Genomic DNA, 23,358 nt, shown 5'->3' on the forward strand with positions numbered 1-23,358 from the left:
GTGACATAGGAACATACAGACCTGAATGAGAGAGGACCTATTCCTAAGTGACGTGAGTCATTACTAGTAAGTGGAGGTGATCCTCTAGTCCCACTTTCCAGCACCGTTTAGGGGACCTGGATATCAGATGGTCATTGAGGCTTGGGTGTTCTAGGGTGATTGGCATACTGACCAGTGTGTAGAGTAGTGTCATTTGTGGCAGAGAAAATACAGGACTTGGTTTTAGTTAAGATATAATATGGATTCTTTATTGAGGCTGCTGGACACAAGTATACCTTGTTGTTCTCTGAGCAGAATATGGCCAATTGGCACAGTCGGAGAAGCTTGCAGGCACAACTGATCCTACGCTGTAACTGCTCTGTGGATAAGCAGAGCACTGAGTCTGCCAAGTGGTCAGTCTGGCACTTATCACAAGTGGTACGTTCATTACAGACTTTAAATAGTGAGATGTAATTACAGGTTGCACTCTATTGGGAGCAGCACGTTGTTGCTCTTTGTATTTTTTAATATTTTCCCATGCAGTCCATCTGAGCCCAAGCACCCAATTTCTTCTCATTACAAGACAGTGCAAGAAATTCTCATTTAGCTGCATTGCAGCAGTTTTACCACACAGCAGAGCAGTTAGTAGGAACTGTTTTCTCCACCATCAGCACCTCTAAGATGGTTGCAAGGTCGGTTTGCATATTAACTTTATGGGGCGTTTTACACAGCCTGACACAGCCCCAACAAACATGGCTACAGAAAGGGACACAGGCTACATCAGCAACCACATCTGCAGTACTACAAATCCCAGAAGCCTTTTTGTGAGTCATTAATTCTTTCTATAGTGCTAATGCCAAACTAAGTCCTGTCTTTTGGTGGAGATGGGGACTTATGCTTCTCCCAGTGATCTCCACCTAAGAGAAGCACCTATTCCAGGCAGCAGTAGTAAATGGCCACAGACCGGAGTGCCAAGAAATGGCGCTGTGATCAGTACAATGGAAAGGAAAAGGGAAGAGGTCTAGTGAGGGCACACAATATTTCCAAAAGGTATAAATTAAGAAGAGGGTGGGGAATGTAACAATACTGTGGGAAGCCAAGTGCCCTCTGATGTACATAGTCTTTCAAAAATGTTACTTGTCACAGGAAAACAGATCCTAGTTGAACAGCGGAGTTGTTTCTATGAAAATTCTCGTAACTAGTGCCTAGATACTAAGGTGGATGAGTGCATTAGAAACTCAAAGATAAAGTATTGGTGGCCTAGGAGTTCTTCCTAGCAGTTTCCCAATGGTCTGTCTTGAAAACCCCACTGAAGTCTCCTGCACCCAGGTATTTTTAGGAACTATATGAAATAACTTTTTTTAAAAAAAACACTTTTGCACAAGAAAAAAAAAAAGAAATTCTTCTCTCCTGGCTTGCTGAATTCAGGTGTTAACAGTGAATCTAGGGCTTCATTTATCATTTTTGTTTGAAAATGCAACTGTTGAAATCAGGTGTGGAGCTAGAACTAGGTTTAAATAGGAAGAGTAGGATATTGTGGCTGAGGACTGGTTCTTAATTCAAGGATCTGTCTTCTCCTTTGTCAAACTTGGGTTATTGATATTCAAGACACACAGGGGCTTTTTCAATCTATTCTCTGGAGATGGAAGTGTTTTGTGATCAAGAGCAAATGAGATGATCTGGTCAAAAAAGAAGAAAAATCATATTTTTTTTCTATTTTTTTTCTTTTAAAAAAATCTTAATGTAAACCAGTCTCAAAAGTGAGGAAAGGATTCTTGTGAAATTTTTGTCAATCCATCCTTTTTTTAAAAAAAAACATATTAATTTGTATAGCTAAAGCAATTGGAGACTCTGGGTGGTGGATTATAGGATGGAAACTAACTGTGTGTTCATTGATCTATTTTGTATGAATGAATAAATTTTGTACACGCCCTTATATCAATGGTAAGAGGCCCATTAAATAGATTATTGAAATATGTATTTGAAACATAGTAACATAGATAAAGAATGTAGAGATCTAGAATGATTTCCCATTCCCTCAGCAATCCTTCACCTTGTGGCCCAAGAGAGCTTCTCATTGAATCAAGAATAATGCAAAAATGTAGTGCAAAATTCCAAATTAATTGCACACCTTGTGTCTCCAAACCTTGCAATTTCTACAACATGGGGGGTTGTCATAAATATAAAGGGAAGGGTAAACCCCTTTAAAATCCCTCCTGGCCAGAGGAAAAATCCTCTTACCTGTAAAGGGTTAAGAAGCTAAAGGTAACCTTGGTGGCACCTGACCAAAATGACCAATGAGGAGACAAGATACTTTCAAAGGCTGGGAGGAGGGAGGAAAAACAAAGGGTCTGTGTCTGTCTGTATGATGCTTTGGCTGGGGACAGAACAGGAATGGAGTCTTAGAACTCAGTAAGTAATCTAGCTAGGTATGTGTTAGATTATGATTTCTTTAAATGGCTGAGAAAATAGCTGTGCTGAATAGAATGAATATTCCTGTCTGTGTGTCTTTTTTGTAACATAAGGTTTTGCCTAGAGGGATTCTCTATGTTTTGAATCTAATTACCCTGTAAGGTATCTACCATCCTGATTTTACAGAGGTGATTCCTTTACTTCTATTAAAAGTCTTCTTGTAAGAAAACTGAATGCTTTTTCATTGTTCTAAGATCCAAGGGTTTGGGTCTGTGGTCACCTGTGCAAATTGGTGAGGATTTTTACCAAATCTTCCCCAGAAAGTGGGCTGCAAGGGTTGGGAGGATTTTGGGGGGAAAGACGTGTCCAAACTATGTTTCTTAGTAAACCCAGATAAAGTTTGGTGGTGGCAGTGGAAATCCCAGGGTAAAATAATTTTGTACCTGGGGAAGTTTTAACCTAAGCTGGTAAAAGTAAGCTTAGGAGGTTTTCATGCAGGTCCCCACATCTGTACCCTAGAGTTCAGAGTGGGGAAGGAACCTTGACAGGGGTACAATTTAATTATGGATCTTTATACAGGGACTGCTGTCAAGGAGACTGCTCATCTCTGCAGGAAGCATTTCAAATGAAAGAAAAAATCTGTGAGCAAGTGGAAAAAGGACACTCGGATTCCTGCAAAGCATCTCAAATGCCAATTAAAAAGATTAAATAAAATGAAATGCAATTTGAGCTATTATTCCAGAGATCACATCCACAAATTATAAAGCACTATTGCCACCAGAAAGCTAGCAAAAGTTGTATGTCTAATGGATGAACATTAAGACATTTGTGCTTTGTGAGGCAACTGTAATATAGGAAACATAATGTAGCCTTTGATGAGAAGATTATGTTGGGCAAAAACACGCACCAATTAAAAAAAGTTATTGAATGCTGGTGAAAGGTGTTGGACTGACAATCTTGGCAACTGAAGTCCAAAGTTTATTCACTGAACAAATACAGCATGACTACTGGCCATCCTCATGCTGCTGTGTCCTGACCCAAGGAGGATCATGTCTGTGAGGGAGTCAGTCGAACATCTGGCCCCTCTGCTGGCATTTTCAGAGCAAATGTGAGTAAGAGTTAGTTGTGGTGGTAGCAACATAACTCCACATTGTAGAAACATGAACTCATTTTCCATAGGCCGCTGTGTGTGGTGGTGGTGGTGGTAGTGGTATCCATTGATAAATTGCTGAAACACATGATAAAGTTCGTTTATTGTCACCTTTTAGTGCCTCACCTGCATTCTTCTCAGTAAACCCATCTTCTCTGGGGCACATTCAAATACGTTAAGTCAGTGATTAGCTCCAAATAGCCACCTTTTAAAAGAATCAACCTCCTTTTCCCTCTAAATATGGAATTCCTCCTCAAATTATTCACTCATGTCCCCTTCAAAAAAAGAAATGTCCAGGACAAGCAATATTCAGGTCTTCAGCTGGGACACATTAAAGGTCTGATATCTCATATCCTAGCAGGAATGGAAATAAAAGCTTATGCCACTGCTGGAAAGGAGAGATTCTCATCTTCTCAATGGGATGCAGTATACCATGGATCCCCCCCGCCAATTTACAGTACCACTGAGCATTATAGTATCTAAATGCAGGATTTGCTTCTAACCCCAGAAGGTCCCTAAGATATCGGACTTTGAATTTGTGACATTTTTATGTATAGAAACTATATTGTATTTTAAATCATTTTTAGAGGTTTGAAAATGTGTTGGTGGACTCGGAGTCCAGCTTCTCTGGTGTAAATTGGTGCACTATTGACTTTAGTAGACTATACTAATTTGCACCAGCTGGGATCTGGCCCTATAGTAACTAATACACCTGGATTTTCAGGTAGAGAGGTCCCAATTACATTCATTTTTTTTTTTAAAAAAAAAGCACTCTAAATTTGTTTTCCTGTAAAATATGTGGTATATATCGTATGTGCTGGTGGAATACAAGGGTTTGTCAGCACTCATCAGGATGAGTTGTATGGTTTAGTTATATTGTCACCAGACGTGAGTATTGTGGCCAGAGGTGAAAGTAAGCTGGTAGGGTCCGGTACGGCGTACCGGCGAGAGCCGGTATGCCGGGCCAGACTGAACCGGCTTCCCCAGGCTGGCGATTTAAAGGGCCAGGGGCTCCCTGCAGCAGCCGGAGCCCTGGGCCCTTTAAATCTCCTCCCGAGCCCTGCTGCCGGAGCCCTGGTGTAGCGGCAGCAGGGCTCCGGTGGTGATTTAAAGGGCCCGGGGCTCCTGGCCACTGCTACTGCAGCGGAGCCCTGGGCCCTTTAAATCATCGCTCGAGCCCCAGGGTAGTGGTGGCAGCCAGGAGCCCCTGGGGCTCCGTCAGCGATTTACAGGGCCTGGAGCTCTGCTGTGGTAGCGGCAGCCAGAGCCCCAGGCCCTTTAAATCGCCCCTGAGCCCCAGTGTTCCCAGCCGCCTCCCCGCCTCTACCACAGCCGGAGCCCCGGGGCCTTTAAATCTTGATTTAAAGGGCCTGGGTATTTAAAGGCCCCGCCTCTTCTGGTCGAGGCCACGCCCCCTGCTCAGGACTCCAGTGTACCCGTAAGTCCTTTAAGTTACTTTCACCCCTGATTCTGGCTATAACAAACTCATGCCAATGAAACGTGCGTGTGTGTGTGCCCACACACACACATACTCTGATTAAAATTAAATAGGTTTTATACATCTACTGTTATTTCCAGGAATTTTTTATAACACTAAATTGGCATGCTGATGTATGCTGTGAATAAGTGATGTTTTGGTATTAAGTATTAGTTGAACAAACAAAAGACGAGACGTTTGTATTGTGTTGGAGGTAACTTTTCAGGAATGGGCATATCAAGAATGCTGAAATTATCATGATACTGAAGTTGTATGTGAAATCTAAGACCTTACTTTATAGGTAGGGGAAATTTAGAGTACTTCGTCAGCAATATATGACAATTCCTAATAGGGATGGCTTTTAAACATTCAGAATTAGCCAGCTGAATTAAGTTATTGTACATATGTCTTTTATAACACATCTTTATAGATTGGAAGCTGTTCAGGTTATGTCTTCCATTCTCTGGCAGTAAGCCATGTAAATTTATGGCTCTATATAAATGATTGATAGTACTCTCGTATATTGCGTAAATAAAACATACAATAAATTTTATATTGCTCAATATCAATTTGTTGAAAACACATCCTTCCTAACAAAGCTCTCAGAATGATTTGAAACAAGATTACCACATTAAATATTTGGATTTATGTAAATGTATTGTTATTTTTTACATTATGTCTATTCAGCCTGAAGAGTGGATTAGATGTGTGGTGTTCTATTTACTTATTACATCAGTGAGAAATCGGAAGATATGTGGCAGAATACCAACCTTTGAGCAGGGTTTATAACCAGCCATGAATTTAATACTTGATTTCAAATTAGGTTGGAAAGAATCCTTTTTACTGTAAAAGGTGGAGTAATTGCAAAATTCTCAAGATACAGTAGGTCAGATCCTCAGGTGGTGTGAACCAACACCACTTATGCACACACATTCTCATTGATGTAGTTCTAAGTATAGATTGAGGGCTGTATAGTATATGCTCTATTATGGAACTTGTCTAAGACATCAAACATGCCAGGGGGTGTGTCGTTGTTTGGATGACTAAATACATAATCAGAAGCAGCATCTGTTTTGTAGGAAAAGCAAATTTGGTTCATTTTGGCGTTTCCCTTTTTTACATATATGAATATTAAGTAGGTGTGTGCGGTAATTTTTTTCGTTCTTGTGACCCTTTACATATTAGTTTCTAAGCTTTTTAAAAAAATGATGGGCCAACTCTGCTGGTGCGAATCAGCAGGGTTCTGGACTGATATTGTTTAACATAGACATTAATTTCACAGGTATGCTAGTTTAAATTTCAGGGTCAAATTCTGGCCTCCTTCTACAGGTCATGGCTTGGTATTAGGGAAAATGATGGATGCATTTTACCATAACTATTCCCTGCCCTGAAGGCTTCTCATTTTCTTGGAGAACCTTGCTAGACAGATAAATGTGTGATGCTCCAGGATCCCAGTCATGCTCCTTTTGTGGTCTTTACTGTGAGCCTTTTGGGCTGATGCGGGTGCCCTACCCAAGTTTGGTCAAGGGATTGCACTGAAAATCTACATCTTTCCTCTATGTAATTGGCTAACCAGCAAACAAGTGAGGGCACAGCTATGATTTTTACATGGTGTCCTGAACTCAGTGGTACCATAATTATATTCTCAGACATCTTGCTAATGGGTGCAATAGAAAACCCAAAGATAGATAAAGGGGCCAGATCCTCAGCTTGGCTTCAGTGGAGCTGTGCTAATTCATATTAAGTGATTCTATGACTTGGTTTGTACACTCTGATTAGCATTGTACACCCACCTGGCACTGGTTTAAATGACCACACAAGGTGCTGGACAACAGAGAATCTGGCCCAATATATTAGTGGCTTAAAGAAGAAATTATTGGAAATGCAGGGGATAAATAGGTAGAGAGAGAGAGAGAGAGAATTTTTTAAGTGTCTACAAAGTGTATTAAGTGTCTAAATTTACTCATAAAATTTTACATTATATATATAGAGAGAACAGTGCAGATTCAATGCAACTGCTGAATAATTAGTATGGAGACTATTTATCCACAAAATTGTTTTGTAACAATACAGTCTGCATGAATCAGCATTACATATTTAGGACCATATACTGTAATTACTCATTGCCTTAAGATAAATTGAATCAAATATGTAATTATGGCTCACCAGCATGAAAAGGTACAAAGTAAAAATGATACTGGACATTTCCTCCTGTAATCCTGGATACAGAGGTATTGTGGCTTCCTGGCCTAGAATGTCAAGCTGGGAGGAATCGGCTTGCCCTAATTTACCTGTCTGTGGGAATATTTGCCTCATATTCCTCCTATCACTGGTGAAGGTTTCCCTTGTGCACAGTATAAGGCAGTCAGATTCAGTTTGGGCTGAGTCTCAGGGGTGGGAGATGAGGATCTTTGGTCCAATAGGTCCCTATTTTCTGGAGCTCAGTAAGTGAGACATCAGCCATAGTCCCATCATGCTTTTTACCTGCATAACTGACATGGGTCATTTTACAAAAGAACATTCCTCACCCCTATCGTCTCATACACTAGGATACAGAAGCAATCTCATGCATGCCTCAACACCCTTTCCCTGGAGCTACAGAAAATGAGGAGTGGAAAATGATGCACCCTTTCACTACAGTGTCGTAAATGTTTCATTATAACATTTATACTCAGGTCTGAATCAATATTTCTGCCTCTGATTCATAAATGAAGTAGTGATATTCATGTACTCATTAATGGTGCAATTTTTCTTGCCATGTTTCATTAGAAGCCTTATTATCTACACAATTATTTTTGCCCCTCTTCAACGTTTTCTGTTTAGTCATGCATGTTTGACTTGATTTGCTCCCCATCTCTATTCCGTGAACTGCATTTCATGATGATGAAACTTTGCTTTGTCAATGTGAGAGTGTCCTTGCCATCGGCGTGTCAGCAACATTCATTCTTGATGACATCCTGAAATGAGACTGAAGAGAGAGAGAGTGGTTTTTTTTAAGCAGGCTGAAAAGCTAATAATTAATGACACCTGCATTAAGTTAGTTCTTAAATAACTTTTCTTTTTAGAAGCTTAGATGCCTGGCACTGAGAAGAGGGCAATCTATTCATTCTCAACCTCATGGATGGATTTTAATAGAAAGGACAAGTTATTTGTTCATACCAAGCATCTGTAAGCCCTTAAAAAAAAAAAAAACAGGCCCTAGATGTGATATTTTTCTGTTTTTACACTAGTCATTAAGGGCCTATGATGAGTTCTATACACTAAATGCTTTTTTTATTTCTAGGCGAGCCAGTTTTCTGTCTTTCTCCTGTGTTATGACCTTATACCTCTTCAGAGAGTGGCAAACTCTTTGCCAACAATGGGATAATTGTGTGGAAGTGAAAGTTAATCTGTCACACCACTCCATTCAAGTACCCTGAGCCACAGGTACAACAGTATGGATTTATTCACTTTTTCTGTAGTCATTCATTGTTCAGAATATAGTTGTGAATTGCCTGGACAATCATGGATTACAGGTTTTTTGGGGAGCAAGCACAAAACCCCTTTTTCCCAACTCTCTCAGGTTTCATCCTACATTGACAGAGTAGCATATTATGAAAACCATGTTAGAAGTAATCATTAAGTTTGATAACTGGCTAATAAGGAAGATATGCAGATCTGTGGATAATTACATATTGTAATGCTTTTTGCTCTCTGGTGAGCATAATCTTGTTTGGTTCTTATATAATTCAGTGTGATATCTGTGGTGCTATATTAGCACTTTTCAAATATTAACTAATCCTGATAGGCAGGAAGGGAATGGGCAGATGAGTGAATAATTTGCAACTAATAATTTATCTGATGAATGTAACCTCTTTCTGTTTATGGATATTCAATGAGTAGAATGTGGAGTCCCCTAATTTAGGCAAGGGTTTGTATATATGCTGCATAATAGCAGAATTCGCCTCAGGAGGCATTGACAGACACACAGCTCCTCCTTGCTCTGGGGGTACAAACAGTGTTACTTATACCAGCAGCAAAGCATGATGCTCACCACAACAACTCAGTTCCATTGGACAATGAGTAAGGGTTGTGGTGCTAAGGCCCAACCCTTTCCCTGCCTGGAGTTGGCAGCCTCTTGCTGCTGTACAGCTGGACCCAAGCTCTGGGTAGCCCGCCCGAGGGTGTACTCTCCCTTGTGGTGGCAGGTAGGCCAAGTCACCATTTAACCCTTATTTGTTATTTGAAATAAGTCAGAGACTTATTTATTTTTCTAAGGCTGTGGGTTGATCGTGCTGAATGCTCTGCACACATTTGTTTTGTGCTCTCCCTGCGTTGCTAGTTGGGGTTAATCGGATAAGTCATTAGATGTGTTTCCACTCAAAATATTCACCCTGTGCATTCTTTTACTAAATCTCCATTACACAGATGGGGAAAACTGAGGCAGATATAATTACTGATTCGCATGAGAACAAAGCAGTCTGTTTGAAGGCTAGGATTAGAACTCAGGAATTTGTCTCCCAGTCATTTGCTTAGACCATATTGTCTCTGTATTGCAGGGATTGATGTTGTGTTGTGTTTAGTTTATATATGCACAACACATTGCATCCCTATATATATATTTAAAGTTCACATTGAGAATGCTATATTGGTGAAACAGTTTCCTGGTAGATCAGTTGATAGTAGGAGATTTCCAGTATCTCAAGCTGCATCCAAACGAGAAATTGAAACCAATGTGTCTGGGTTGTTCATATTAGAGACTCCTGTTTTGTACCCATCTCTTGTGATAGAAAATATTCTGATGGATAGTGATCCAGTTCCCAGTGGACTAGGGATCTGATCCTGCTGCCCCTTGAAGTTAGTGGGAACGGGCCCTCAATGAATACCTACAAATGATGAATGATCCTTGAGAATCCGAGTTGTGACCTGAGTTAGGTCAATCCTGTCAAGTTGAGCTGGCTGGAAGTTTTCTAAGGGAACATTTTTCATTAGAAAATACCTATTTGTCAAAATGGAGCTGGGTGTCTGAGTACATCTACATAGCCCACAGAAGTGAGCCCCACAGCCCGGGTCGACAGAATCATAGAGCCATAGGGTGAGAAGGGACCACAAGGGTCATCCAACCTAACCCCCGGCCAAGAAGCAGGATTTGTTGTGTCTTTAAAGTGCTATCTACACAGCTATTTTTAAGCTGCATCTCAGGCTGGAGCTCATGCTCTGAAGCCTATGCAGGGATAGGGTGGGCTTCAGAGCCTGAGCTCCAACATGAGCCACAGGTTCAAAAGCACTGTCTACACATCTATTTTTAGAGCGCCAGTGAGAACCTTGCTAGCTGGACTCTGTCCACCTGGCCTGGGAGACTTGCTTCCATGGGCTGTGAAAACCTACCCTCAGTGCTTCTAGGCTTTCCACTCCTTGGCAGGGAGCCTGGTAGCTCAGGAAACCCTGGGAGCCCCAGAATGAATTGGGTTTGTCAGGATTCGTGACCTCATTGTAGCCCAGCAGGCAGGAACCAGCTCTCTGGGCACCTAGTCAATTTTGTTTAGAAAAAGTCAAAACAAAATGTTTAGACTTTCAAAACAAAACTTCCTGACTCTCCCCATTCCATAGGAAATTTAGAAAGTGCCAGTTTTCATTGTGATGCAGAATTACAACTATGGAATTTCCTGTGGCTTATATAATTCAGTGTGATATCTGTGGTGCTATATTAGCACTTTTCAAATATTAACTAATCCTGATAGGCAGGAAGGGAATGGGCAGATGAGTGAATAATTTGCAACTAATAATTTATCTGATGAATGTAACCTCTTTCTGTTTATGGATATTCAATGAGTAGAATGTGGAGTCCCCTAATTTAGGAATTCTGGGTTCTTACCAGCCTTACTGTAGAGCTATCCCAGTCTTAGCAGCAGTGGATAAAGTTCCATTAATTTAAGAGTTTAAACCCAAACTGAACTACCGCTATCCTCCCTACATACTACCCCCTTAAAAACCATGTAGGTGTTTCTTTAATTTCACAGCAAGAGTATAGACTAGGTAGGGAGGCTATAAGGTTATAAGGTTTCCAAGGTCTAGTAGATGCTTCTGTTTATTGACAGCGAGTGAGCTGTGAGTCCATGAAGTGAGATAAGGAAATGCCAGTCAATTACTGCACATTACTTCATGAATAATGTAATTTCATCCCCCTGCACAGAGCGTTAAAATGCCTTTTGATATAATCACCGCACAGCTGAGACCAGGATCTTCTACGGTTGGTTTGTTGCTCTCTGGAAAGGGAGAGCTCCATCAGAGAGGATTATGGTTCTAGTAATAAATAAATGCAATAAAAAGGAAAAATATTTTCTTTTAATAGCCATTTTTAAAAATTTAATCTTCCCACTTGCTGGCGGTAGCATAAAGTGTTGTGTAATGAAAATAAAGGATGGGTTAGATGGTTTTTAAAGACACTACCCAGCTGCTGGTGGAAAAGAGATGTTTAGAATAGATTGAGTAGATTGAGGCTGTTTTACTGCTTATTCTTACAGCCATTACAAAAATAAAGCATAATGGAGCTAACTAAATCTGTCAGTATTTTTAATTAAATAGATAGAGGACAAAATACAAGAAAATATTCTTTAGAGAACAGACTTGAACTGTCAGAGGGAAAGAGGGAGACTAGCAGACTTAACAGGTCTTTTCCATTGCGGATGGCTTCTGATTCTGTTGTGGAAGTATAACATTGTATAAGGGGACATGCTGGATACATTGTATATGAGAGGGCATGCCAAAACATGTTACAAAGTATCTGAGGGAGCACACGTAGGGACAGTTAGCTTTTGAATGGAGAAGCAATTAAGATAGAGCCAGCACGTCTAAGAAGCAGGCATCAGAATGAAAGGTGTGAAGGGCAATTAGTTAAGTTAACTGGAAGCTGTTAAAGGAGATTGTTAAGGGTGGCAGGTAATTGAAGATACGTGACTGGTCTCAGGGATCTGGAAGGGTGGTGACTAAAATCTTTTTCTTCTTTTGTCTGTAACTTCTCTGTAACTTGTTCTCCAAAAAACTGTATAAATTAAAAGACACAAGCCCCACTTGGGGGGCTCACTTCTAAATGTATTAGCAGAGCAGCTTTGCTAATAAAACAGAGTGGTCTGATAAATTGTGAGTCTGAGTCAAACTTTGACAATTTGGAGGTTCCACCGAGATGGCAAGCGGCTTCACTGAGGCTGTGTGATCCCTGACTGCCTTGCAGGACGATCGTGGCAGCCGGCGCCTGGATGCTTAGTCCAAGCGAACCTCCACAAGACAGAAAGGTACACAGCAGCAGCGCAGTCTACGCCATTGAACTTGTTGGTTCCCACTCTGTTCGGGTAGGGGTCTTTGGATCCAGCTTCTGGAATCAGACGTCTCAGGTAATTATTATTTTTGTGCTTTAACCGGTTTGAGGACTGTCTTGTCTTTGTGTCTATCCGTCTTCCCCGTGGTGTGTGTGTGAATCTGGGAGCCATCTCTGTCCCCACGATGGCTGGAAAAAAGAGTGTCCAAGATGACCTAATAATTGTATGGGAAATCAAGTGAACCCCCCGCTGGTTCCTCCAGCTGATCCCCAACCCTATTTTTCACCCCAACAATGACGGGACGCTGGGGAACCTCACAAAGTTTTAGCTCCCTTATTACCTCTGTCCCCTACTGGAGAATGTGTCCTGACTGTAAATGATCTCTCTCTCCCTTTCCTTGTTGATACTGGAGCTTCTCTTTCTACAATCCGCACCACTGACTTGCCTGAGGTTCCCCAATCTGGAAAATCTGTGTCTGCTGTTGGCATTACAGGGATCCCTACCTCTTTTCTCCTCTCAAAACCTTTGTCTGTTCAGGTCGGTCCCCTCTCTGAGGAGCATGCATTCCTCCTCTCTGATTCCACCCCTGCAAACCTTCTGGGACAGGACTTGCTATGCAAACTTGGCTGTTCTATTTACTGCTCCCCAGATGGTGTCTATCTGCAAATCCCTCAGTCTTCCTTATGTGATTCTGCAGCCTCCCTGCTGTCTGAAACTTCCCTCTCCACTCCGGTCCCTTGCTGTCCCTTAACTCCGTCCCTAGAGCACCTAATCTCTCAGGTTCCTTCCTCCCTATGGCCATCTCACCCATCTGAAGTGGGCTGATTAAATACTGACCCAGTTCGGATTACTGTAGACAATTCCAAACCTCTGCCTCGCTTGTCTCAGTATCCTTTGAATCCTGAGGCAGAGGCTGGGATTGCTCCAGTTATATCTGCATTAAAAGAACAAGGAATTATTGTCCCTTGTCCCAGCCCCTGTAACACCCCTATTCTCCCAGTTCAAAAGGATGATGGCAAATCGTGGCAATTTGTTCAAGACCTTCGAGCTATTAACCGTATTGTCATACCTTCTTTTTCAGTGGTTCCTAACCCTGCTACAATACTTGCGTCTATTCCTCCAAATGCAACCCACTTTACTGTTGTAGATTTGTGCTCCACTTTCTTCTCTGTCCCAGTTCACTCTGAATCCCAGTATCTCTTTGCCTTCTCCTACAAGGGTCAGCAATATACATGGACTACCCTTCCCCAGGTGTATACAGAGAGTCCATCCTATTTTTCTCAAGCCCTAGCCAGGGATCTCACTGATCTGGTTTTCCCATCAGGATCCACACTGATCCAATATGTGGATGACTTACTCCTGTGCTCCCCCTCTCTGTCTGCCTCAGAAACTGATTCACTAACACTTCTCACAGCTTTAGCAAACAAGGGTCATAAGGCTTCTCGCACAAAATTGCAGCTCTGCCAAACCTCTGTCACATACCTAGGCTTCCTTCTCTCCCAGGGCTCCTGTACACTCTATCCAGCCCGGGTACAAGCCATCCTTAGCTTTCCCCAGCCTTGCTCTCCACGCCAGGTCAGAAAATTCTTAGGCATGACAGGGTTCTGTAGGGAATGGATTCCCCAATATGCTTCTCTGGCTAAACCACTCCAAGAACTCACTCGATCCTCTGTACCTAACCCCATGCCATGGCCACTTGAAGCAAATGCTGCTTTCATCTCCCTTAAGCAGAATTTAGCCTCTGCCCCTGCCTTAGGGTTACCTAACTATGACAAGCCTTTTACCCTTTTCTGTCACGAACAATCTGCTTGTGCCCTCGGGGTTCTTACTCAGGAGCACGGTGACAGAAATCGCCCGGTGGCTTATTTTTCTGCAACCTTGGACCCTGTAGCCCAGGGTTTACCCCCTTGCCTACGTGCTGTAGCTGCTGCAGTGCGCCTGGTCAAGATATCTGAGTCCCTTGTCCTCCGCTGTCCTCTCACTCTCATGGTTCCCCATTCTGTGGAAACTCTCCTTCTGCAATGCAACACTGCTCACCTCTCCTCTGCTTGCCTCACTAGGTATGAACTTTTGCTGCTTTCAGCCTCACATATCACTATTAAGCGCTGCTCCCGGTTAAACCCTGCTACCCTCCTTCCTTTACCTAGTGATGGTGAACCCCATGACTGCCTTGCAATTGTCTCCGCTATCACTGTCCTGCTCCCCGACCTTTAAGATGTACCTCTCCATAACTCTGACCTGGTATTATTCACTGATGGGTCCTGTTATAGAAATGACCAAGGCCACCTTCTTGCAGGGTATGCTGTGGTCTCTTTCTCTGAGACCATAGAAGCTGTGCCCTTACCCTCTGTGACCTCTGCCCAGGTGGCTGAACTGATTGCTCTAACCCGTGCCTGCTTTCTAGCCAAGGGGCTCTCTGCCACTATTTTTACTGATTCTCGGTATGCCTTTGAGGTTGTGCATGACTTTGGCACCCTCTGGCAGGCTCGAGGTTTTCTTACCTCTACTGGTACCCCTATCAAGAATGGCCCCTACATTACCGCCCTCCTGTATGCAGTTTTACTACCGTCTGCCTTGGCAATTGTTAAGTGTACTGGCCACTAAGCGGCAGACACCGAGGTGGCAAAAGGTAATGCACTTGCTGATGCTGCTGCAAAACATGCCGCCACTATAAAACCTTCACCAGAAGCGTTTCTTGGTCCCCTCTCTGTCTCTGTAATGCCACCATCCCTGTCTCATCTCGCTCAGCTCCAGGATTCTGCCCCAGAAACAGAGAGAGACTCCTGGAGTGCTTTGGGTTGCTCTTTGCATTCTGATTCCCTTTGGCGATCGCCCACCGGTACCTTTGTAGCCCCCCTCTCACTCTACCCATCTCTAGCCGCCCTGCTACATGGTGTTTCGCATGTCGGCAAGGAGGGGATGGTCTCTGCTATGAGTAAGGCGGGGTGGTGGGCTCCCCATTTCAGCTCCTTTGCAACCCGCCACTGTGCCGCTTGTGTTACTTGTCAAAACCACAATGTAGGCAAATCTGTAAAAGTAACACAAGGGTTCCGGGGTTTGCTTCAAGCACCTTTCCTACACTGGCAACTTGATTTTGTACAAATGCCAAAGTGTCGGAAATATGAATTCATTTTAGTTATAATATGTCTGTTTTTCGGGTTGGATTGAAGCCTTTCCCTGTCGCAAAGCTGATTCATTGTCCGTTGCAAAAAGTCTGTTAAACCACATTATCCCTACCAAGGGAATTCCTGCCACTTTGTCTAGTGACCGGGGAACACATTTTACTGGAAAAATTGTTCAACATCTAAACCAGGTATTACATGTCACCCACCTGTTGCACTGCCCTTACCATCCACAGAGTGCAGGGGCAGTTGAAAGGCGAAATGGTGTGCTAAAAATAAGCTGGCAAAAATCTGTAGTTCCACAGGGTTAAACTGGCCAGCTGCTTTACCACTGGCCCTTATGGAAATTCAGTCATTCCCATCCCAGAGACACAAATTGAGTCCATTTGAAATCATCATGGGATGCCCTATGCGAACAATGACTACTATTACCCCAGCCCCAGACCTAAACCTAACTCACAGCATACTCCTCCAGTACTGCAAAGGGTTAATGCAAGCTGTGAGCTCCTTCCATTCGCAGGTGCGAGCAGCTTGGCCGACGGAACCCACCTCTGCTGCCTGTCACACTCTTGAGCCTGGTGATTGGGTCTACCTACAGCACCACCTTCAGAAGCATGCCTTGGAACCCCGGTGGAAGGGTCCATACCAGCTACTGCTCACCACCCAGACAGCAGTGAAATTATCCGGCATCGCTGCGTGGATCCACGCCTCACAGTGTAAGCCAGCGCCACCTCAAGGGGACCAAGCACCTCTGCAAGACCACGCAGAACCAGCTTCAACCCCAGAAGACAAAGACGAACAGCCTGCAATACCTTACAATCTGCGCTTTCGTAAGGGTTGCCAGAAGCAGAGGGTAAGCAGACAGCAGGACCCAACAAACAAGAAGCAGTAGTGAGCCTAGCGCCTGCTGCCTGGTGGATGTAAAACCGTGACTGCGGTTCCCTCAAAAGGGGTTGTCGGAACCAGAAAGGGTCCTGCTTCCAACATGTGTCCTTTGAGAAGCTTAATCCTCAGCTACTGTGTCCTGAGGGTCTGGGGAATCCAGAGTGACAGTGACAATTCTTTCATCCAACAACAGGTGCAGATAGCCCAGATCCTGAATATTTCTAATTGCTGGGTCTGCAGCCACATCCTAGCTCACTCACAAGCTAGTATCCCCACCATGGCAATCCCTTTGAATTCCTCAGAGCTTGCTGGAGAACCCTATCCACTTAAAAGGACATGGAAGGAAAATGACACTTGGGGGCTGGGAAAAACATATGTTCCTAAACTTATAAGTGTGGTGAAAGGAAAGGGCCACTGGTGCTGGGTGTGTAATGGGACAGGGCTGAATCTAGGGAGGAGCAGCTGTCTCCAATACATCGTGTCCCATGGTGTATGGGACTATTCAAACAAGGTTGGAGAATGGCGAACCGGGTATGGAAAGATAAACTTCCTCTCAACCTGGGACCAAACCAAAGATTCAATCTCTTGCTCCCCCTACAGCCTCCCTGAGAAAAACAGCACCATCTACAAATGTCATGTGAATGCTACCTCTTCTCCCAGTGAAAATCATCCTGTGCCCTTTGGGGGATACTATTCCTCCTTCGTAAATTCTTACATGTCAAAGGGTTGCAGTCAACCCTTCCCAGCTTTAATGGGACATCATTGGGTTTGTGGGGAAAATGCTTACACTGTGTTACCAGCAAATTGGTCAGGTATCTGTTATCCTGCTCAGCTTTTCCCACAGTTCCGGGTGCTTCAATCCCTCCCACGAAATCGCCTCCATAATTTCAGGCGAAAAAGGAGGGACTTGCCAGATGCTAAATGGTATGTGGATAACATAAGCCCCCTAACTTGGGAAGAAGCTGTTGACATTTCTTTAGCCCCAGTAGGGGGGGTAATCCACCAGGCAAAAAGGCTTTTAAGGTTACAAGCGATGGTTGAGATCATGGCCAATGAAACAGGAGAGAGCTTAAAAGCTCTAGCCAAAGAAGCAGGAGCGGTCCGACAAGTGGCCCTCCAAAACCGTCGGGCATTAGATATAATACTGGCAGCCAAAGGAGGGACCTGTGCTCTAATTGGAACAGAATGCTGTGTATACGTACCTGATAATACTAATGAGGTAATAAATCGTGCTAGCCATCTGGAGCAAATCGCATACCTTCCCCACGAAGAACCAAGTTCCTTGTGGAAATGGATAAGTAACTTATTCAATTACTCTAGTCTGGGAAACTGGTTGTTTCAAGGAATCCTGACTATCCTATTTGGAATTCTAATAATCTGTGTGTTTTCAATTGATTTCTTGTTGTATCCAAAACTGCACAAGACACACCATCCATCAGGTTACCCCTAACCAGAGTGCTAATCTAATGTTGTTAAATGTCACCAGTGAAAGTAATGAAAAAGAACGATTGATGCATGGAATCCAGTAAGTCACTGGTCATGGGCGTAGCCTTGACCAAAAGGGGGGATTGTGGAAGTATAACATTGTATAAGGGGACATGCTGGATACATTGTATATGAGAGGGCATGCCAAAACATGTTACAAAGTATCTGAGGGAGCACACGTAGGGACAGTTAGCTTTTGAATGGAGAAGCAATTAAGATAGAGCCAGCACGTCTAAGAAGCAGGCATCAGAATGGAAGGTGTGAAGAGCAATTAGTTAAGTTAACTGGAAGCTGTTAAAGGAGATTGTTAAGGGTAGCAGGTAATTGAAGATATGTGACTGGTCTCAGGGATCTGGAAGGGTGGTGACTAAAATCTTTTTCTTCTTTTGTCTGTAACTTCTCTGTAACTTGTTCTCCAAAAAACTGTATAAATTAAAAGACACAAGTCCCACTCGGGGGGGTCACTTCTAAATGTATTAGCAGAGCAGCTTTGCTAATAAAACAGAGTGGTCTGATAAATTGTGAGTCTGAGTCAAACTTTGACACTGTTATGCAGTTGGAATGCATACTTGTTTATGTACTGTCTTTCCAGATAAGAGATCGACCTATACACAGATGAAAATGCTCATGGCATCACTGACAAAAGTTATTCAGGCACTTTAGAAAAATTAGATAGACCACAGGTCTGATGCAATATGACAAATCCTATGCCTGTATACACACATGGTTATTACTGGGCAAAATTCTGGCTGCTATAACTCAGAATACTCCTGCAGTTGAGAGAGCTGAAGATTTGACCCATGAATAACTCTTTGTGGATAATAGTTGTCTGTTAATTATGTAACACTAAAGTCTATCATCTTGAACCTTGTATCATCATTTACAGCTGTGCAAAGTGTGTATGTAATGATACCACCTTAGAATAGCAGCACTTTACACTCACATGGCTATAAGTGACTACATAAGGCAGTGGAGAATTGGGTGCACCTGACTGAACACCCAGTCCTGCTCCATTGACGTCTATAGCAAAATTCCTACTGAATTCAGTGGTGCAGGAGCTGGGCCTAAATGAATAGTTATGTATCTGCAGTGTGGGTGTTCCTTGCATTTTATACAGAGAGGAGAAGGGATTTGGCTGCTTAACACTTTTTAAGAATCATGGGTTCCTCCTCAGGCTAAGGCAGATATATAGCCCCCATTACCATAGTGAATTCATCCTCCCAACACTTCTGTGTTCAGATGGGGAAGTGTGGAACAGGCAAACTAAGGCCCAGATCCACAAAGGTAGTCAGGTTCCTGCCTTCCATTGATTTTAATGTGATTTGTTCAATGTCACCCAGGAAGCCTCCAGAGTAGCAGAGACTTAAAGTCCCAAGCTAGCCCCTAACCCTTTTTTAACACCCACATTAAAGAGATTCCCCTTTCAACATCCCCTGTTGCTAGTTTGTGTATTTTCCCCCTCTAATGTTGAGGCTAGAATACTCAGTTCCATGCAAATTAGTTGAAATGACAATAAATCTAGACGAACGCCACAGTAAAATAGAAATAACCATGCATTGAAAACTGTGTCTCCTACAATCAATTTGAATTCTTTGAGGGAATGAACAAAGTAGTAACTTTATAGGAGGACCAGTAGATATAAGAATTGCCCTGATTCTCAAAGATTCTGTGACAGTCCGTTAAATAAATTAAAAAGTCACAGGGTGAACGGTAAATTATTGTAATGGGTTCAAAACTGGTTCAGAGAGAGAGAGAGAAGATAAAGGGGTAGGGACAAATTATTTTCAGCACGGAAGAAGGTATGTAATAATGGGCTGCCTGAGTAGTCGCACTGGGCTAGTGCTGCTTAATATATTTCATGTAATTAATCTGGAAAGGTGGCGGGGTGAAGAGTAAAATTATTCAGGCTCTGATTCTCCACTACTCAGCATCGATTGTTTTCTTAATTGATAGCACGCTATAGATACTAATAACAAAGTTGATCAAGTACCTGTGTTAAGTGTACACTGTATAATGTAAAAAATTGAGGTATGTAAACAGAAACAGAGGCTCTCTCTAGGGGGCCTGATTTTGCTTCCACAAAAATCCATGGAAGTTTTGGCATGGTCTTATTGGACCAGGCCTCAGATATTTAATTCCTTATTCATACACATAATACCATTGACGTCAGCTGTTGTGGTTAAAGCAAGCATGGTGTGCCAATGCTATGAAGTTTTTTGAGTAGCTGCATAGGCAAATGGAAAGCTGGCATTTTTATTTCTGGTTAAATGCTATTAGTCTTGTTGTTACCTCATTTTCCCAACAATCTGCTTCATCTGCCTGTTCTGTCCTGTCGAATACAAACTCTCTAGGCCAGAGACTTTTTTTGGTTAAATGTCTGAATGGCACCTAGCACAACAGGGCCCTGCTCCTTGATTGGAGTTCTTAAGTGTGACCATAAGACAAATAAATAACTAGTGTATTCTTCAAGAAAATGGTGTGGTCACTTTGAGTGCTGAACACCATAACTACTATGGCATTTCCCCCTCTGCATTGTAACTACATTGTCATTAATATATACACCAAACCCAGTGCTTTCAACTCCCCACCCATGTAAAATAGTGTGAAAGGCTTATAAAAGGTTTATAAAAATAAGTCACCTAAAGCATGTGGGTTTCACTAAAAGAGAACTGGCATCTAACAATATAGCCTGGGGCAAATTCTGCTCTAGAGCAAAAAGATAGAAAGTTCAATGGAGACCTAGCATATCTAGATGTATCTATCATCTCTGATGCTACTTGGTATGCTAAAAATAGTGCAAGGAGCAGCAAGGGCTAGCCTCCCCAAGTCGATGACAGATAGGGCAAGTATGTCTCCTTGAGCTGGGAATCACACACCCTGGTGCCAAGTGTAGATATACCCTTAACCAGCACAAATGGTATACAGATCTATGGAAAAACAACAAAGCCTGCACACAACTCCCTGCCCTAGTTCCTCACCATGCCACGGGCCCTTGGGGATTTGGTCAGTGACTTTATGTCTCTTGATGATTACAAGCTCACCTCTTTGAACTGGTTCTTCAGCAGTAGTTACCTCTTTGTCTTAGGGTACTTGCATTTGAATGGGAGACCCTCCAGGTTAACAACCTTTGATTGTTCTGTAGTGTTAGCCTCCTACTAGGTACAAGAACTTCTAGTCCCATGGGAGTTCTGCACCAAAAGATTAAATTCTACACACAATATTTTAAAATTCTGCAAATTTATGCATATTTTATTTGTCAAAATAACACAATGTAATTACGCTAGTTTCAATTATTTTAGCAATTTATTTCAAAATATCGGTCAGCAAGTATGTCTGTAATAATACAGACAACAAAAAAGATTTCCCCAGGGGAAGAGAGTTAAAGAAACCTCTACACCAACCCAGTTGCTGTTTCTGTTATGCTTTTGTCAGGTGCCTCAGTCTGGGTGTGTCACGCTGGGCACATCTTGGGGGTAAAACTCTGTCTCTAGGGTCTTTTAGTCAATTCTTGAAGTTTTTGCCCTGCCCCCTTAAGAGTTCCCAAATAGAGGACACTGCCTGAGGGGAGGGGGAGCTGGAGCAGTCTGTGTGTCCTGGGATGGATATTTAGGGGGATGCTGGAGGGGGCTGCGTGTGGCCCCCCCCTCCAGAGCCCAGCCATAGGCTCTGCTCTGGCAGCTTTGTTACTGCCAATGGTGGGGTGGGACAATTGAAAGGTTCAGCCGCCCTCGGAACAGCTTAAGTCATGCCCCCCCTTACCCAAAGTCTCCCCTCCCAGAAAGCAGCAGCTCCTTCCTGCAGCTCCCAGCTGTTTCTCCTGCGTCTACGCATGGGGTGCAGCTCACTGGCTCCAGCAGTTGCCATACAGGGGGAGGGCCCAGCAAACCCGCAGCCCTCCTTCACAGGCAAGCTGGGAAGTTGGCCTCTGACAGGTGGAGTGGCCAGCAGCTCTGCAGTGCCAATTCTGGGGCAAAAATCGAAATTGTGCACAGAATATTAATTCTGAGAAAATTCTGCATTGTGCAGTTGTAACCCACACACCTCCTGGGTGTGATGTTCTGTCCCATCTAGTGGCACTGAGACCACTTAGAGTTAATGAGTCTGCTCTACAACCTTAGCTAAGAGCCATGTGGCTTTTAGCTCATGCAGTACAGGCTCATCCACTAAGCTCCAGAGGTCCCAGCTTTGATCTCGCCCACTGATGACCGGGGGCTGATGGTGTTACACAGTGGCACAGAATTCCTCCAGGAGTAAATTTCTCCTGACACCTTCCTGGAGGTTTTAGCACAAGATGAAGGTAAAAGGCAAATGTGTAGGCATAGCACAGTCTCACACTCAAACCAAAATGGAGTTTGTAGTTGTATATAGCTACATATACACTAATCGGTCATGCCCAAGTTTCATGTTTATATGTAGAAATAATCTCAAAGTAAAACTCCATAACCATCTAATTACATCTGATTTCATGTTAAGAGTTCCCTGGGAAATTGTGGGCTTCAGAGAGAAGCCATAATTAACTCCAGATTTGGTCAAAATTGGGCCTCAGCTCATTAAAAAGGTTTGTCTAAAACTTTCAGTTAACGTGGGCTAAGTTTTGTAGTGAAGTTTTATAGTAAATCAGGTATGTCTCTGGGTTGTAGAATGAGAGCTTTGCATGTCTCTAAAAGGGCAGTAATTCAGCACTTGAGATGCTTTGCATTTGCCATGCAGTGTTGCTTTTTTAGTCCTTTTTTATTGTCTATGCATGTGCTTGTTTGAGAGCCATGGTTCAAAATAAAGGTGCAGTATGACACTGAAGCATATGAGAGTTGACAGTAGATTGTAACAACTCCTTCAGAGTTGCTGCAGTCTATTGTGTTCTGACATAGCTCGGCTTTTGTAAAGGTGCATTCAAGCATTTCAAAAGCATATATTTATTTGCTGGAGTATAAGAGCACAAACTGTCATGGTCCATCATCTTAATACAAATATGGAATTTCACTAAATGCCATGGTGTGTTTTTGTTTTAAGAAAAAAGGGACTATTTATTAGTGATCGTTGATGGTTGAACCACACAGGTGCAAATAAGTTTAATCCATGTAAACTTTTACCTGAACTTCTTTGGTTCAGAACGCAGGCTGGGAATCTCATAGCAGAGATGATTTCTTTTTTGTTAGTAATTCAGCTTCCAGCCAGATCAGCAATACTGTGAATTTATATTTGCATATTCAATATTTGCCGCCAAAAATCACAAAATGGCCTCAAATGAGAAAATATAAAAACTAATCAAAAAGTTTGTAATCTTTGGCTCTACATTTTAAATAAAGGTTTGGGTTGATTTTTATTTCACCCACCTGTCAGTGTTCAGATGTAGATACAGTGAGAGTTCTGGCTTGGCCCATTATGGAGGAGTCCTGATCAGAACGTTTGGGCCTGGGTTTGGGACATCTCTCTCTCACTCCCACACACACAGTTCAGAGTGAGTTTGTATGCAGGGATCCAATTCAGGTCCTCTCTAAAGGATCCCATTCTCTAAGATTTATTATGGCTCCGGCACCTCAAGCGAACCTCAGT

Source organism: Lepidochelys olivacea (assembly GCF_965140295.1).
Source record: "Lepidochelys olivacea isolate rLepOli2 genome assembly, chromosome: 1".
Taxonomy (NCBI): Eukaryota; Metazoa; Chordata; order Testudines; family Cheloniidae; genus Lepidochelys; species Lepidochelys olivacea.